Below are 16,412 nucleotides of genomic sequence, written 5' to 3'. Positions count from 1 at the left end.
TGTCAATTGTGGATGATGGTTACAACTTGATGAAATCAGTGTTCTCTGTAAATAAATCAGGAGGCTGCTGTATTTAGGGCAGTGGCCCACTTAAGGCACTATTCTTTCTGTTTGTACCAAGATCAGGATCACTGTTGGAAGAATGAACAGAGATTGGGACATGGGATCTCCCCAACACCCACACTAATGCTGAGCTGGGATAGGAAAAAAAATGACAAATGACAAATCAGGAGTAAGATGATGGCTGATGCCAGTAAATCCTGAGAGAAAGGATGGAGAAACAGAATGTCCAGGGAACATTATTCTGAGACCCTGAAAAAAAACTTGGACAATTAGACAACTCACAGAGCTACCTGAGACTGGGTTTTGTTTTGCTGAAACAAGTAACACTGAGATTAAGATATAATCAATATTTATACGAATTGACCCAACAATTCCCTCTCTTTTAAGGGTAACTACTGTGTTCCCAAATTGGGTAATTTGGAACTCAGCCCCACATCTGGGACCCAATGTGGTGGGAGATAGAACAGCTGCTCAGGGTGATCTTACAGGCACAGCTATGATTTCTAGTGGGTGGTCTGTGCTCTGGAGCAGGGCTCCTGCCAATGCTTTGAGGTACATGACTCTACCAGCTTTCAACTGTTGCTAGGCCATCCTGCCCAGGCCACACACTTGATCAGCTTCTCAGTGAGTACCCACCTATACATGTCCGTACTTGTGAAATAACCTAATGGCTCACCAGACTTCATACCGTTTCTTCAGGGCCACCACAGGGCATGACCATTCCTACACTGTACACCGTCCCATACATTTTTCCTCCTCAACTCAGATGACAGACTGACCACCTTATGACCACCTGGGCCATACAGTGTCCCCCAGCCCAGACTGTGTAGAGCCTGAGCTCTAGCTCCCAGCGTGGTCACATCCCAGGGATTCTCATTTAGCTAATCGCCCCATCTCATGTCCCACTCTGGCAAGGCTATCGCCAGCTACTAGATGATGCGTAGACAAAGGAGGAGAAAAGTCTTCTCACGGGAAAACTCTGCCCCTTTCTCTGTGAGATAAATTTTTCTTCTGACATCCACCAAAGCTAAAAATCTGACCTGACAGAAATTATGTGAGAAAAGGAAAAGAACTTATTTTTTCATGGTTCATAATTGTAAGCCAGTCTCTTTTTGTTACAATCACATGGTCTTGGCAAATAATGAAAATACTTTAGAAGGCTTGCACAATGAAAAATAAAATCCTCCCCTCCCTGGATTGTTGTTAAAAACACGCATTTCCTGGGTCCTCACACCTTGCCCTGGTGCCTCCCTTGAGAAGCCAAACACTGCGAGGTTGAGTTCCCAAAGCTCTAAGCCTGTTCCGCCTAAGGTTCTTCTTCCTGGGTTTAGAAAACAAGCCCTAGGTCTGACCCCAGCCTGGCACATTCTCCGAGCACACCCTAAAAACACCTGACAGAGGCACAGACACTGTGCCAGAGCGTGTTTCATCACCCAATAACCCCATTCGTACAACTTGCTGCCTTTCTTGTAATAGTTTTTACCTCTTCATTCTTCTCGATAGGGTTCTCTTTGGGCCCACTGCCTAGCTACCCAAACTGGTAGAGGTAACTCTGGTGCCCATGGAACTGAACCTCAGAGAGCCCAATAGCGCCCAGCAACATTCAAGGCCCTACTTCTCTCCCATCATCAGACAGTCGTAGCTTTGGACAGAAAAAGATGGGCAAGTGAAGACAGCTCAGTATACTCATAGAAGGAGTGTGTGTGTGTGGCGGGCAGCTTAGAGGTCTTTGGTCCTCTCTTCCAGAAGATACTGGGGTGGGTGGAGCTCCTATTGCCAACTTTGTTCTCCCATTTCAAGCATTTAGCTCTCTAGAAGGTGAGAATTTCTTTTCTTGGCGACGATGAATCTCCCCTGTTTCAGTTAAAGCCTATTTGTTTTGTTTGTTTAAACCTCAGCATACAAAGGATGAAAACAGCGCGCAATGACCCCATCCTGACCCTTCCTAACTCAATGTTGATAATTTGGAGTCCAGCTTGGATTTTATTTTATTTTTTATTTTTTATTTTATTTTTCAGCTTGGATTTTAAAACGTGGGATTACTGTGAGAGTTCCTCTACCCAGGGCTAGAGGAAAAAACTCAAGACAAAGTCAGAGATGGTTGCTTTCTCCCATTCCCCAGTGGACTGCTGGCCCTGAACAAAATTGGGAGAAGGAGGTTTGTTTTTGGTTTTGGTTTTTTATTTGGGGCATGGGGTGTTGGCTGTTGCTTTTACATAAAGAAGGTTTATTAGCTCATATGTTTGAAAGAACAAATATGAATCCAGGGACTTTCAGACAATCCGGATTGCCCAGATTTCATTCTATGTTGGCCTCAGGTTCTTTCAAGGCTTATGATTGGCTCATCCTCATCTCAGATGGCCCAGGGGCTGACAATGAGGTGATGTTGCAGCCACAGTTTGACTACTGGGAAGAGGCAAAAGAGGTTCCCTAAAGGAGTGGACTGGTATTGCCAGGAGGAGAGAATAGACATGCAGGCCAGACACACCCACAAAGATTTACTATCTCACCAGTTTATAGTTAGGGAAAGTGAGGCTCAGCCAGTCTGTTACTCCATATGCCAAGCTCCCACAATGCTGTGCTGTAGCAGGAATGACAATTCGGCTTTAGGGATGGGAAAAACTAGACACATAGAGATGAGGCAAATTTGTGTAAGATCACAAGCTAGTAAGTGGCTGACCTGAACCCAGACACAGCAGTCAGGATCCATGGTCTTTTCAATAGATTTGGCAGTAGTAGCCTGGTGTTCAGCTTGTGAGACTGAAGATAGCCAGGAGATAGTCTTCCTGGTTGCTTAAGAAATAGCAGATTTGGATTTGGTGTTTCCAGGCCTTGCCCTCCACAGCCATTACCATGTTGAGTCAGCATATTGTGCTTTCTGGTTTTTGTTTTTTTCCCCATGACACTTTTCATCCAGTGCCATTGGATCCTCCCCCAAACTTTGCAAGTATAGGACTTCTTTTTTTTTTCAGATTATAACACTATTGGAATTTGATGCTTTTTTTTTTTTAAGATAAAACTTTTTAACTGAGTGAACAGTAAAGGGGCTAAATCTAATGTTTACAGCTCAGTGTTTTTTGTTTTTGTTCTTACTAATGTCACATTTCTTTTTAAAAAAAATATTTAATTAATTTATTTATTTGAGAGAGAGAGAGCAAGAGAAAGCAAGCTGGGGAAGTGGGGGGAAGAGGGAGAGAGACAAGCAAACTCCTGGCTGAGTGCAAAGCCTGAGATCACTACCTGAGTGGAAATCCAGAGTTGGCCACTTAAACAACTGAGCCACCCTGGCACTCCACATTCTTATTTTTGATAGAAAACACTACTGAGGATAACATACATAAAATGTTCAATGAGTTTAAGTAAGTGTGCATAGTTGTGCAAGTATCACCTTACTGTAGTTTTAGAATATGTTCCCATTCCACAAAAACTTCTTTGTCCCAGTCAAAGGCTGCTCCCACCCCAATCCCAGGCCATCTCTGATGTGCTATCACAGCCCATTCACTTCTCCAAGATAAAACTGGCATAAACCCACAATGCCAAGGTAATACTCCTGGGTGATCTTCCCGTGACTTTCTCTTCCTGCAGGAAGGTCCAGCAAGACTTGCTCTTGTAGGTGAGAAGCTGTCCTACCTGAGCCAGTAGCTCCTTCTCTCAACAGTGAATGAAATAAGGTATTACAGACTCTGCTAGGCATAGAGAATGTCAAGATCCTGTGAGGAAATCTCAGAAACTCCTAAGTCAGTTAAGGATGTTGAGGTATAACCTCAAGGAAATAGGATTTAATGCAAAAATGAGCTAGAATTCATATAGCAGTTTTATAAGGCAGCATGCAAAGGAAAGGAATTTGCAGACCGTTCTAGTACTTGAACGTGAATATTCCGGGCCTCCTGACATAGCTGTGTGTCCTGGATGGGTTGTAGAAACCAGGAGTTAATTAGCTCAGCCCTTGGGGCAGCTAGAGGGGTGGTTTACCTCTGGAGCTAACAAATACTATCATTTCTTCTCTCTACTAGTTTGTGAAAAACTGGCTGGGAAATTGCCAAAGGGAGTGCTGATGGTAGACTGAATTCATAGCTTCATGAGTTGAGTCAGCTCTGAATATTACCCCTCCATGTTAATTATGGCTTTGCTAACAGACTTTTTTTGTTTTTGACCCCCAGGGTTGTGGGTGTGTTGGCCAGCTATCAGAAACATTCTGATAATCCAGGTAGTTATTTTCTTCTTGAAAGTAACTAGGTATCTCTGGTTTGTATATATGTCTCTTTTGTGTGTGTGTGTGTGTGTGTGTTTTTAAGATTAATTTATTTATTTGAGAGAGAGTGAGTGTGCGCGTGAGCATGAGGGAGGGAGAGGCAGGGAGAGAGAATCTCAAAGCAGACTCTGCGCTGAGCATGGAGTCTAACGTGGGGCTGGATCTCACGACCCTGACATCATGACCTGAGCCAAAAGCAAGAATCCAGTGCTTAACCAACTGTGCCACCCAGGTGCTCCTCCCCTTTTTGTTTTATTGTGGTAAAATATGCATAACATAAAATTTACCATTGTAACCATTTTAAATGTACAATTCAGCTGCCCTAGGTGTGTTCACATTGTTGTGTGACCCTCACCATTCTCCATCTGTAGAAATTTTTCATCATCGCAAACTGAAACTGTGTACCCATTAAATAATAGTTTCCTATTCCCCCTCCCCCAGCCCCTGGTAAACACTGTTATATTTTATGTCTCTGTGAATTTGTCACCGTAGGTACCTCATATAAGTGGAATCATACAATATTTGTTCTTTTGCGTTTGGTTTCAAAGGCCACCCATGTTATAGTGTGTGGCAGCATTTCCTTCTTTTTCAGGCTGTCTCGTGTATTTTTCACGAAAGGAAGTTTTCTCCTGTTATGTTACCTGTGGAGGCACTTCATACAACTGTGTCTTAGGACCTGCGGAGCTGACACACAGGCCCTGGGCTGACGACCCTACCGCTGCCATCTTTATCTGAGAAGCCAGCTGGGATCCTGTTCTCTCTGGCTTCTCTGATCACAGCACTCTTCCCCTCCACAGTAAGTTCTCAGATTTATGAAACCTCTCTCTGCACAATTTGTACATTCAGCCTCATATTTAATTATAAAAACCTTTGTCCCTTCTCAGAGGAATTTCAGGTATCAGGACATAGATATGGATATCTATAATATGGATATAATATGGATACCTATAAGGATCAGTTTCCTGCTGAAACTACATGACATACAGATTTCTTTTCTTTTTTTAAAGATTTTATTTATTTATTAATGAGAGACACAGAGAGAGAGAGAGAGGCAGAGACACAGGCAGAGGGAGAAGCAGGCCCCATGCAGGGAGCCCAACGTGGGACTCCATCCCGGGTCTCCAGGACCAGGCCCTTGGCTGAAGGTGGCGCTAAACCGCTGGGCCACCCAGGGATCCCCGACATACAGATTTCTTCAGACAAATGTCATGAGTGAAAAGTAATCTTTATTAGGAATTTTCTTTGGACCAGGCTCTCTTCCTGGTGTTCTACATCCACTATATGATTTAATCCTTTTGACAACATTCCAAGAGCCATATGATCATTTGAGATTATACAGAGGAAATTGAGGCCCTGAGAACCCTGAGGACGAAGGTTCCCAGAGACAGGACCAGGATGAGGGTGAAAAGCCAGGGCTACTCATGCCAGGCCCAAGATGCCTTCCTTTTCCAGAGTCAAGAGCAAGTAATTGTAAAATACAAGGCTTTAAACAGATCCAGACACTGGTCGGGGAGAGATTATTCCATCTTGTTTCCCAGGATGGCCTCTGGTAGTGTTAAAGATTTCAGTCCTGTGGGTATGTCCAGGGACATCCTTGCTCAACCCAGCCTTCAGGTAAGACTGTTCTAACAGGCCAGGTGTGCCAGGCCAGTGGCCCCAGAAGGAGCCAGAGAGGCAATTCTCTTTTGCTTTCCTGGTAGTGGTGGTGGATAACTATGGGCATCCTGGTTGGTAAGTCTATGTGGCCCCATTCTCCCTGCTGGCATCCTCTAAGACCTGCCTGCGAGACTGAGGTTGGCTTCTAACCATGTGAGATAGGAACCAGTCTAAGAGGCTATTGACTTAACCTCTCTCTTCCCTACTTTCTTATCATTCCTCAGTGCTCTAATTTATTACTTTTTGAAAAAATGTTATTTATTTATTTGAGAGAGAGTGAGTGAGTGAGCATGAGTGAGGAGAGGGGAAGAGAGAGGGAGAAGCAGGCTTCCCACTGAGCAAGGAGCCTGACTTGGAACTCCATTCCAGAACCCCAGGATCATCATGACCTGAGCTGAAGGCGGTGCTCAACTGACTGAGCCACCCCAGCACCTCTCCTTGGTGCCTTTAAATTCTCTCTCCCTAGCCTCTTCTATTTATAATGATGCAAAAATCACAATGGCTATTGTCTTTGAGTGCCTTCCTTGTGTCTAGCTTTGTGCTAGGCAGGTTTTACCTATGACTTATCCTTCACAAGTCATCCTTATGAGGTAGGTCTCAAAGTAGTTAATGGAATAAGTTAAGTGGTTGAAAGAGAGTTTCCTCTGTCCTGCCAGCAATACCTGTTGTCAATCTCACTAGCAGGGGAGGGGCAGAGTGGGAAGGACCTGCATTATTATTAGACCGTGCATACCAAGGACACCAGTACAGGGGAGTGGAGGGTGTGGAGAACTCTCAAGTTCTGCTTTAAGCTGGATCACCTCTTTACAGGACTGGAATGTACACCTTGAAGTAGCCAAATATTTCCCAATAGTCTGGAAGCCTCTATTGTCCCTTGACAATTGTAAAAGAATTCAATAATCAAGTTAACACGATTGTTTCTCCCTTCTCGGCTTTGTGGCTGAATTAAAAACTATAATTCAGTTGCATTTATTATTCCCAGAAGGCATCAAAGAGAACTGCTTCATGTAGTGATAAAGCATCCAGTCAAGTGTAAAACAAGCAGACAAAGGAGTCATGGGATTGGAAGAGATGCCGGAGTCAACTGAATCGGGTGATACCTCCAGAGACACGTCCACTGAATGGGCGGGGCAGCCCCAGTCTCTTCTAGGGAATGGAATTGCAAAGCCTTTTTCTTGGGTAAGATTATACCCTATCTGAACAATTTCCAAAATCAAATTTTGTGTTTAATCAGGGCATCCGCATCAACAAAAGCAAAAAGATTTGAAGTGTATAAATCCATACTCTAGAGATAGAAATTTATTCTCACAAATGAAATGAATTCAAGAAAAATTAAAAACCAGCTGCTTTTCTGCCTGTTACTTCAACGTGTGTGTGTGTGTGTGTGTGTGTGTGTGTGTGTGTGAATCCAGTGACAGATTTAGGCACAATGCCTGGCACAGAGCAGACCCTAGATACATAGTAGTTTTTCTCTTTCTTTCCAAACCTAGAGAGGAGAAGTAGAGATTTTTGCTGATGACCCTGAAGCCAGTATCTGCCTTCAAGTTTGTCAATTATGAGGTGCTAGGCCTTGAAATCCAGAACAGTTTCATTCTGTGGCATCTGCATTGTTGATCATGGGCAGGGAAGCCTCTCTGCTCCCAGATGCTGGCTCAGGCCCAGTGCAGCTGGCTTCTTATCGGCCTCTCTGGTTCTGGCCCCACAATTCAGTCCTGTTCCCTGTAATTCAAAAACAACCAGACTTTGAAAAGTGAGATTGTGGGGAAGGGGTTCCTTTGATCTGGAGAAAGATGAGATAAGATCCTCCTCATCCTTGAGCGCAAATGTCTGCAGGAAAATAAATGTTCTGAGGCCCCATGGCCAGCCCAACCACTGTAGAAATACAGAAATCTTTCCACTGAAAGAAAAGAGAGACAGACACCCTGGGTCAATAGTTCTTGTATGTCTTTTGCTAAAAGTAAACAATTAAGACCCATAGATGGATTATAACAGCAGCAGACAATAACAGACGTGCCCAAGACTCTCGTATCTGAAGCACAGATTCCCGCAGGACCTCAGAGGCTGGCCCCCAGTGCCTCTGTCCCCCATCCCAGTGGGGAAAGCTCCATCTGTGAAGAGTACCAGTGTCTGAACGACCCTTTCAGCTTATGTGGTTTACATATACTACTTAAAGTGTGGCCCCAGACCAGCAGTATGGACAGGACCTGAAAGCATGTCAGAAATGCAGAGTGTTAGAAGCCCTCCCCAGACCTACTGAATGAGAATCTGCGTTGTAACCAGATCCCAGGTGATCTGTGTGCCCACTGAGGTTTCTGACCTGGTCTTGTATTATTACTTGTCTTTCCAAACACACACAGTCTTGGCTCCCCACGTAGAATGCTATCCTTCTCAGATGTGAGAATGTTCTATTGCCTTTTCATCCTCTACTTGTTGTCCCTTATAAGAGCAATCAAACATTTACTTAGAAAGAACAACTTCAGGGATCCCTGGGTTGCACAGCGGTTTAGCGCCTGCCTTCGGCCCAGGTCGTGATCTTGGAGTCCTGGGATTGAGTCCCACATCGGGCTCTCTGCATGGAGCCTGCTTCTCACTCCGCCTGTGTCTCTGCCTCTCTCTCTGTTTTTCTCTCTGTCTCTCATAAATAAATAAATAAAATCTTTAAAAAAAAAAAAAGAACAACTTCAAGGTCCTGCCTCCAATTCAAACAAACCAGAAGTAGGGTTGTTGGGGCTACTGGGTGGCTCAATGGTTGAGCCTATGCCTTTGGTTTGGGGTGTGATCCCGGTGATGAAGTTGGAATTTGGATGAAGTTCAGAGCCCATGACCAAGAAAGACTTCTTCAGACATTTTTGGTGCAAAATGGTGGTTTTATTAAAGCACAGGGACATGATCCGGGGGCAGGAAGAGCTGCTACCCCGGGGGCCTGTGAGGAGTGGCTGATTATATAACTGGGAATTAGGGGAGGTAAGGAAAAGGGAGATTTCAAAAAGATTTTCATATGCTAAGGAAGACCTACCCTATACTGGAGGCCTTGCCGTTCTCAAGTTAAAGATTGTTTTTCCCTCCAGCAAGTCATTCACATTAAGACAATCAGAAACTTCATGAGGAACCCTGGGGGCGGGGCGTGGTTGTTTGTGGAATATCAGCTGCACTTTGTCCTCTGCTAGCCCTGTTCTCCTCACCGGGATCCTGGAATCATGTCGCATATCAGGCTCCCTGCTCAGCGGGGACCCTACTTCTCCCTCTGCCTATGTCTCTGCCTCTCTCTGTGTGTCTCATGAATAAATGAGACAAATGAACAATATCTTTAAAAAAATAGTGTTTCTAATTTAGCAAATAAAAATCCAAAATGTCCAGTTATATTTATTTGCCTTTCAGAGAAGCAATAAATAGTTTTTGGTGCAAGTAGGTCCCAAATGTTGCATATGTCCTGCATTTTATCTGGCACTCCTACTCAGGAGTCAAAGTCCTGGGCTTCCCTGACCACCTCCCACCTCCACCTCTGCCTGCTTTAGGCTTCAGACCCTCACTTGCTTCCAGTGGTTGTGCCTTTGGTTCATGTTTTCAAGCCTTAGATCATGGTGTGCTTCCTTTCTCCCAGTGTGGGTTAGAGGCAGGTGGTGAAAATAGCATAGATTTGGCTTATCAAGGGATGCCTGGGTGGCTCAGTGGTTGAGCGTTGGCCTTTGGCTCAGGGTGTGATCCCGGGGTCCCAGGATCGAGTCCCACATCGGGCTTCCTGCATGGAGCCTGCTTCTCCCTCTGCCTATGTCTCTGCCTCTGTCTCTCTCTGTGTGTGTCTCTCATGAATAAATAAATAACATCTTAAAAAAAAAAGATTTGGGGGATCCCTGGGTGGCGCAGCGGTTTGGCGCCTGCCTTTGGCCCAGGGCGCGATCCTGGAGACCCGGGATCGAATCCCACGTCGGGCTCTCGGTGCACGGGAGCCTGCTTCTCCCTCTGCCTGTGTCTCTGCCTCTCTCTCTCTCTCACTGTGTGCCTATCATAAATAAAGAAAAATTAAAAAAAAAAAAAGATTTGGCATCAAGCCAGCCCCTTGACTCAGCAAGTTTTGTCTTTCTGAGCCTGTCTCTTTGCCTATAAAACTCAGTGTCATATAGAGAGCACCAGGGACAGAACACATCTGCTTATCCAATGTCCTTGGCTGACTTTAGTTATCTCTTGGTAACCCGATCCCTGGCAGGCATGGTCCAGTTATCCTTGGGTCTCTACCGTTCTCTAGTATCAACTCCAGAGAACTGGATGTGAATAGCACTTTGATGCAGACCAGTATTGTTCTCTAGTGGCATCTGTTACTGGTCTGCCATGAGTTTACCTCTGACTGGAGCAATTTCTGGGTTGCAAATTTAGCATGAGATTCCTGACTCAGGTTGCTTCCAAGCCAAATGTAATTATATGGTTGTTCTGCTGCACCTATAGCAACTTTTTTTTGAGAGGAAACATATATAACTATCACCAATGGACCAGTTTTCATCTGGGTAGTTTAAATTGCATGTCTAAGGGAAACATGCTTGGGGTATTATAAATTCCATGCATTCCACAAACATGTACTTTTTTCCCTCTTGCATTTCTACTTTCGTTGGCTTCTTTAAACACTCCCGCTGGCACCACCAGAGATCAGCAAAGGTAAGAAAGCATGTTCTAGTTAACCGGTCTTTGCCTGGTGGTAGCTTTGAGAGGGGAAGTTGAATTTTTCTTTCTTTCTTTCTTTCTTTCTTTCTTTCTTTCGAAGCTGAATTTTTCTATGATTTTTCCCCCAAATACGGAAAAACAAACATGAAGTTCATGAATCCACGTAATCATTAGTTTTACTAGGTCTATTATACAAGCCATATATGTATATTTGATAATAGCTGTAGAAGTGCCAGTTTTATGAAGTCCATTGCATCTAAAGTTTATTTATTTTTTTTTTAATGTATTTATTTATTTATAATAGTCACATAGAGAGAGAGAGAGAGAGAGAGAGAGGCAGAGACACAGGCAGAGGGAGAAGCAGGCTCCATGCACCGGGAGCCTGATGTGGGATTCGATCCCGGGTCTCCAGGATCGCACCCTGGGCCAAAGGCAGGCGCCAAACTGCTGCGCCACCCAGGGATCCCTGCATCTAAAGTTTAATTGGATTTTACTTAATTGGATCAAATTAGCAACAAGCTCCAGCCCTAGCCATTAATACTGTACAGGCAGCATGGGGGGGGTCTAACTGCCATTAAGGAAACAATATTTCACAATAATAGGAAAGAGGAACTGGGACTTAAAAGTTATATCTGCCAATGAGCACCAAGTGATGTGTGGAAGTGTTGAATACTATATAACACACCTGAAACTAATCTAACACTGTACATTAACTATACTGGAATTACCAGACTCCTACATTTCTGGAAACTACCAAACACTGAAATCAGAGATTCCAATGATCACTTCTCAAATTCCAGGCATACTAAACATTGATCCCAAACCTTCAGAACCATCTTGAATAAACCTAATTTTCCTAAAGAATTTGTTTCCTTCCCATAGACTGGAAAAGTCTGGAGTATCCTAAATCCACACTGTGTACACTGCACAGTCTTTCCATCTGTTGGCTGGAGCTCTCTCCTGGAAGCACTTTCATATTCAAATTATGTACTCACTTATCCCGAAGGAAACAGGGTCACCTGGTCCAGGGTCTCATCCAAACTCTCCATCTTTGGGACATGAAAACAAAGACCCAGGGAGAATCTCTTAACAGAGATCTGCTTTATGGAGAATAAGCACCAAGTCACCCAGCAATAAAGAGGGAAGCTGGTATCCCTAAGAACTAATTTGGTTTCAATGTCAATGATAAAAACATTGGTTTTTATCAACATATGGTGGTGGAGTCCTCTGAAGTAAGGCTGCTTCAATGTGTGATTCATAGGTCAGCAGCATTAGCATCAGGGCGCTTCTTAGAATGCAAATATCTTTATTATTATTATTATTATTAAAATCCTAGTAAAATACATAAGAGAAAATTTACCATCTTACTGATTTCTAAGAGTCCAGTTCAGAGGCATTAAGCATATTTACAGTGTTGTGCAACCATCCCACCTTTTAACTCCAGAACTCTCTTCATCTTGCAAAACTGAAACTCTATGCCCATTTTTTAAATAATAAATTTATTTTTATTGGTGTTCAATTTGCCAACATACAGAATAACACCCAGTGCTCATCCTGTCAAGTGCCCCCCTCAGTGCCCGTCACCCATTCACCCCCACCCCTGGCCCTCCTCCCCTTCCACCACCCCTAGTTTGTTTCCCAGAGTTAGGAGTCATTACGTTCTGTCTCCCTTTCTGATATTTCCTACCCATTTCTTCTCCCTTCTCTTCTATTCCCTTTCACTATAATTTATATTCCCCAAATGAATGAGAACATATGTTTGTCCTTCTCCGATTGACTTACTTCACTCAACATAATACCCTCCAGTTCCATCCACGTTGAAGCAAATGGTGGGTATTTGTCGTTTCTAATGGCTGAGTAATACTCCATTGTATACATAAACCACATCTTCTTTATCCATTCATCTTTCGATGGACACCGAGGCTCCTTCCACAGTTTGGCTATTGTGGACATTGCTGCTAGAAACATCGGGGTGCAGGTGTCCTGGCGTTTCATTACATCTGTATCTTTGGGGTAAATCCCCAGCAGTGCAATTGCTGGGTCGTAAGGCAGGTCTATTTTTAACTCTTTGAGGAACCTCCACACAGTTTTCCAGAGTGGCTGCACCAGTTCACATTCCCACCAACAGTGTAAGAGGGTTCCCTTTTCTCCGCATCCTCTCCAATGTTTGTGGTTTCCTGCCTTGTTAATTTTCCCCATTCTCACTGGTGTGAGGTTTTGATTTGTATTTCCCTGATGGCAAGTGATGCGGAGCATTTTCTCATGTGCTTGTTGGCCATGTCCATGTCTTCCTCTGTGAGATTTCTCTCATGTCTTTTGCCCATTTCATGATTGGATTGTTTGTTTCTTTGCTGTTGAGTTTAATAAGTTCTTTATAGATCTTGGAAACTAGCCCTTTATCTGATACGTCATTTGTAAATATCTTCTCCCATTCTGTAGGTTGTCTTTTAGTTTTGTCGACTGTAACTCCATGCCCATTAAACAACTCTCCACCTCCTCTCTTCCTGGCCCCTAGCAACCACTGTCTCTATGAACTTGACTCCACTAGGTATCTCACATATGTGCAATCATACAGTACCTACCTATTTGTGACTGGCTTATTTCACTTAGGGTTCAACTATGTTGTAGCATGTGTCAGAATTTTCTTCCTTTTTGAGACTAAGCAATATTTTATTGTGTGTACATACCATATTTTGTTTGTCCATTCATCTCTTGATGAACACTGGGTGCTTACACCTTTTGGCTTTTGTGAATAACGCTGCTATGCACATGGGTGCACAAATATGTCTTCAAGACCCAGCTTTCAATTCTTTTGAATTTATACCCAGAGGTGGAATTGCTGGGTAAAAGTACAAATTCTGGGCCTCACCTGAGCCAATTAAATCAGAATCTCTCCTCAAAGAGGCCCAGGATATGTGCTTTTACAAGCTCTCCAGGTGATTCTTTTATACTTCATAGCTAGAGCAAGCACTGCTCTGAAGGACTTCTCAGGGTGGTGGGCTTGCAGGGGAAGGGGGTTTGGTTTACTTCAGGCAGGAGCTTTGTTCCTCCACTGTTGTCATGGTGGTACAGGTAAGACCTGACATTGCTGCTGGTTAGACCTGAGGTGTGACTACAGAGTATTGAGGTAGATGTCTTCAAGAGGGGACTTTGGAATCAGTCTTCATTCTAGAGGACTCTAATTCATTTGAAAATAAGAATGTAGGGTGGGGCAGCCTGGGTGGCTCAGCGGTTTAGTGACGCCTTCGCCCAGGGTGTGATCCTGGGGACCCAGGATCGAGTCCCTCGTTGGGCTCCCTGCATGGAGCCTGCTTCTGTGTCTCTGCCTCTCTCTCCGTGTCTCTCGTGAATAAATAGATAGAATCTTAAAAAAAAAAAAAAAAAAAAGTGCAGGGTAATAAAATGAGGCTTAAAAAAACAACTAAGAAAACAAACAAAAGGGATCCCTGGGTGGCGCAGCGGTTTGGCGCCTGCCTTTGGCCCTGATTCTTGGAGACCCAGGATCGAATCCCACATCGGGCTCCCGGTGCATGGAGCCTGCTTCTCCCTCTGCCTGTGTCTCTGCCTCTCTCTCTCTCTCTGTCACTATCATAAAGAAAACAAAAAAAGATTAACTCTGCTTTTAAGGAAAAAGACAAGGGAAATTGAATGATAATAAAAGAACTGTAAGGACTCTGTGTACAATCTGAAGAGAGCAATTGCATGGCTGCAGGGTACATGTGGGCCAGTGAGTGAAGTAGACTCGTGGGCGCCAGGTGCTTACACTCAGGGGTGTGTGTGTGAGTGATGGGGCCCCTAAGGGCCTCACCAGGCTAGCAGCTATTACTCAGCTCTGGCTCAACTGCTGACCTGTCTGAATCTGCATAAATTCCTTAGTTTTTCTGAAATTTACAAAAGAAGCTTGATATCCAGGTGTATATGTGAAATCTCCCCATTTCCAGTGTTGGCCTCAATGTTTTAAAAATATTGGGCAAGTCAAATAAAGGACTGGGACAGACCTAAGCCCATGGATGACCATTGAGAACCTATCTTTTGCCTTCTTTTTACTAAAACTGGGAGGTAAAATGATGTGCTAGATAGCAGGCTCCAGTTCCCTTGCATTAACTATTTAAACTCCCTAAACCCCAGATTCCACATCTGTAGGAGGACGATAATGGGGCCAGATCAAAGGAGGGTTGTAAGGACCCCAGGATCATGACCTGAGCCAAAGGCAGATGCTCAATCACTGAGCCACCCAGGTGCCCCAAGAAATAGTTTTTAAATGTTGTCTGCTGTGCTGGATTCTGGGTTGGAGAAACCATGGAGATCAAAGTAGACATGGTCCCTAACAGAATGGTGCTTGTAGACTAACAGGGAAGATAGTCAAATCATTAATAATAATAATAATAATAATAATGATAATAATAATAGCATATGGGAAGTATGATGATGGCAATAGGACAGGTTCCTATGAGAGTTTCCAGGAGCTGGCAACACAGATGAAGGGGATCAGGAAGTAGTAACATTTAAGCTAAAACCTTCAGCCCTGTTAGTTCTATATGTACAGGTTTTCAACTGAAGATGAATAGGTCTTTTCTGATGCTTTACATTATCTCCTCTACACTGATGACTGTACCATCGTTGTAACTTCTCTTGGCCCCAGAGACAGACTCCAGTCTTTCGTCTTACCGGGGCAGTCTTGCCATTGCCTAAGTCCCCACATGGTCATATTTTAACCCCACAAAACCTTTGTTCCCACCCAAGTGGCTCTCCTGCCCAACATTCTTCCTAGCAGAATTATTCCACTTACCACCATTATCTTTGACTCCTTCCTCTCCTTAATCAGCTTGTATGCAACTGGTTCAACAATAACAATGTTTCAAGTTATTGATAGCTTACTTTATGCTACATCTCAGAAGTTATGGGGGCTACATAGATGAATAAGGTAATGCACATTATCTCAATGAGTTTATATTTGGCAAAGAATCATTACATTAAGAGGTAACTGCTAAGATAGACTGCAAGAGTGTTAGAAAAGTAGGATGATGTAAAACATATTTAACAGTGGGTTTTAGGAAGACCAGGGACTAACCAGAAGGGAACTCAGCCCTGAACAACCATTGTGATGGTTTCTGTACTGAGCAGATATAGCAGATAGCAGATACCCTTTAATACCTTTAATAAATACCCTTTAATAAGGGTTATTTAGCCAAATCTTAGGTGAAAGGGGAGATTATCTCCTCCAGGTGGGTTTTGGAGGCTCAGTATTAGCATGAGAATAAAGGAAGGAGAGGACCAGCATAGAGCAGATTGGTTGGTGTGTGTAAAAATACTTCAAAGTTTGTATTCATGCTGCTAGAATGTAGAGTAGGGGACTTAAATCCTGGGGAGCCACTGGAGGGTGGAGTGCACGTGCGTCAGATATGCATTGTTGAGATGCCTTTTGTGTAGAAGGAGGCTGGTGAGGAGGATGAAGGAGAGCAGGCACATTTGGTTGCCTATCCTACTAGCATCCAGCAATTTTGTTGTCATCACTTTCTCATGGGCTCAGGGAAACTGGCCTCTTCTCAGTTCCATCAATGAATTTTGATTAATCTGTAGACAGTCATGGTCATGTGTTTATGTGCTGCTATGCAACGTTAACAAAGGACCCAAAAGGAGAAGTCAGCTGAAGAGCCAAGCTGTGGCAGTCAGTCATTGTGCAGCCAAGGATATGACTATCATGAAGCTGCCAACATACTTGCAGAGTCCTTGATAACCTTATTGTGTTGCCAAGTTAATGACCTTTTTTTTTTTTAATGACCTTTTT

The 16,412-nt window shown here is 43.7% G+C and overlaps 1 protein-coding gene across 3 annotated transcripts in view; it reads left to right on the top strand.

The window, feature by feature from the left end:
- Positions 1-2,081: 2,081 nt before the first annotated feature.
- Positions 2,082-16,412, top strand: part of LOC112914067 (glutathione S-transferase A3) — a 55,011-nt gene continuing 40,680 nt past the window's right edge. Inside the window, exons 1-5 of one of the 3 annotated variants that reach the window (XM_072733880.1) lie at positions 2,082-2,221; positions 3,649-3,734; positions 4,224-4,270; positions 4,908-5,111; positions 6,954-7,150. The gene's annotated coding sequence lies outside the window, so the exon portion shown is untranslated. Of the gene's footprint in view, positions 2,222-3,648; positions 3,735-4,223; positions 4,271-4,907; positions 5,112-6,953; positions 7,151-10,080; positions 10,619-16,412 lie in introns of those variants that run through there. The other 2 variants (XM_025991059.2, XM_072733891.1) reach the window with 2 other exon arrangements.

Source organism: Vulpes vulpes, chromosome 1 (genome assembly GCF_048418805.1).
Source record: "Vulpes vulpes isolate BD-2025 chromosome 1, VulVul3, whole genome shotgun sequence".
NCBI lineage: Eukaryota > Metazoa > Chordata > Mammalia > Carnivora > Canidae > Vulpes > Vulpes vulpes.
Note: the sequence above shows the minus strand (reverse complement) of the source record. Positions and strands in the feature narration are given on the sequence as shown.